The sequence below is a fragment of the Galeopterus variegatus genome, unplaced genomic scaffold (assembly GCF_000696425.1).
Source record: "Galeopterus variegatus unplaced genomic scaffold, G_variegatus-3.0.2 Scaffold4174, whole genome shotgun sequence".
NCBI lineage: Eukaryota > Metazoa > Chordata > Mammalia > Dermoptera > Cynocephalidae > Galeopterus > Galeopterus variegatus.
The window spans coordinates 19,889-20,745 of record NW_007730285.1 but is presented as its reverse complement, the minus strand read 5'-3'; the positions used below and the strand labels follow the sequence as shown (position 1 = coordinate 20,745).

Genomic DNA, 857 nt, shown 5'->3' with positions numbered 1-857 from the left:
TTTTTCCGTGTCCGGCAACGGATCGCAACCCTCAGTGTTGCCCCCGTACCGGACCAGGGACCGGCAACGGGATTGCAAACCTCGGTGTTGCTCCCACGCCTCGCTCAGCCAGTGAGCGGGAGCCGGTCTGTACGTGGGATCCGAACCCTCGGACGGGAGCGCTGCCGCGCTTCCCAAGCGGCGCACTATCCAGTGCGCCACTGGGCGGCCCCTATAAAGTATAAAATATGGAATATAATTATGTGAGAAAGGAAAACTTAAATATTAATGCTTATATCTAGATGTGGAATTATAAAGTATTTTTTTTACTTACTCTTTCATTGTTTTTCTCCAAATTGCACTTAAAATCATAGATAGACACAGATAAAGATGCAGACCCACATGCAGATACAGATTGCTATGGGCTGAATTATGTTCATTCTTCCCCCAAATTTTCTATGTTGTATTTCTAGTTTTCAGTTTCTCAGAATAAACCTTATTCAGAAATAGGGTCACTGCAAGTGCAATTTGTTTAGATGAGGTCATTAGGGTAGACATGAATCCAATATGACTGTGTCCTTATAAAGGAGGAAATTTGGACACAGAGACAGACCCACATGCAGAGAGAGCATCATGTGAACACGAAGGCAGAGATGGGGTGGTGTTTCTACACACCAAGAAACACCAAAGATTGCCAGAAAGTACCAGAAGCTGAAGAGAGATGGGGAGCAGCTTCTCCCTCACCGCCCTCAGACTTCCAGCCTCCAGAAAGGTAAGAGAGTAAGTTTCTGCTGTTTAAGCTGCCCAGTGTGTGGTGCTTTGTCATGGCTGCCATAGAAATCTAAAACACAGGCACGAGTGGATATGGACAGATATGG

The 857-nt window shown here is 45.9% G+C and overlaps 1 protein-coding gene across 1 annotated transcript in view; it reads right to left on the bottom strand.

The window, feature by feature from the left end:
• The window catches only part of LOC103602502 (cell wall integrity and stress response component 4-like), a gene marked incomplete at its 5' end in the record, with an annotated part of 158,426 nt that overhangs the window by 155,969 nt on the left and 1,600 nt on the right, over nucleotides 1–857 (bottom strand). The window lies entirely within an intron of this gene.